Below are 850 nucleotides of genomic sequence, written 5' to 3' on the forward strand. Positions count from 1 at the left end.
AAACCACGTCACAAGGAGCCGTGCGGGTCGGAGAAATGTCCCACCTGGGAATCTGGAGACTGGAGCGAGGTGAGTAGGGTGTAAGCGAGCGAGCGCTTGACGTGTGTGTGTGTGTGTGTGTATGTGTGTGCGGGCGCGCTTGGCGCTGGTGACTGTTAAGGGCGTTTGTCGTTGGCCATTTTCACTGGTAAATCAACTGCGCAAATATTGCACACTTACGTCTGCAACCTTCGATATTGTAACTACACTTGGCCTGCTTCATGGTGTTTGCAAAACTTTGTAGTGTTTAAACATCATTTCATGCGCAACTTTCTACCTATGTCTCGTCAGTGTGCGGGCGCCTGCGCAGCACTGGATAGGCACGCCCGGCGCGCACGCGTGCTGGGCGGGACTGCCTGTTGTGCAGGCGGTCCGCCCTACGCGGCTGTGCGCCGTGCGTGCAACGCGAGCAGCTGCCTCCCCCCCCCCTTCCCCCTTCCTCCCTCCCTTCATCCCGGAGGATGGGCACGGGAGGGAGAGAGTGGCCCTGGGATTGTTTTGCAAAGGGAGGGGGAGGCGGGAGGAAAGCTTTGATGTCACGCCGCGTGTACCCGCTCCCCTCTCTGCGAGCCTCTCACCCCCACTCACTCTCTACGCAGCGCTCGCGCCCCTCAACACTTTTTAACTCCTTTCGCGAGTTGCTCCGCCGGGCTCCACAGCACTACCACTTTAGCAGTGCCTGACTCCCCCCCCCCCTCCGCCCTTCCAGCGTTCTTCTTCCTCCTGCTCTACTGCAATAAAAGACACGTTAAATTGTTATAAACTTGTACGCACTCACGTATTTCTTTGTACCTGCGCTGTTGCGTGTTGA

At 57.6% G+C, this 850-nt stretch overlaps 1 protein-coding gene across 1 annotated transcript in view; it reads left to right on the forward strand.

Moving 5' to 3' along the window:
- The first annotated feature begins 6 nt into the window (after positions 1-6).
- Positions 7-850, forward strand: part of LOC113215334 (protein madd-4-like) — a 25,587-nt gene continuing 24,743 nt past the window's right edge. Inside the window, exon 1 of the mRNA XM_052274790.1 lies at positions 7-69. The gene's annotated coding sequence lies outside the window, so the exon portion shown is untranslated. The remainder of the gene's footprint in view (positions 70-850) is intronic.

This window comes from Frankliniella occidentalis, unplaced genomic scaffold, assembly GCF_000697945.3.
Source record: "Frankliniella occidentalis isolate FOCC.00 unplaced genomic scaffold, Focc_3.1 Scaffold8, whole genome shotgun sequence".
Lineage (NCBI taxonomy): Eukaryota > Metazoa > Arthropoda > Insecta > Thysanoptera > Thripidae > Frankliniella > Frankliniella occidentalis.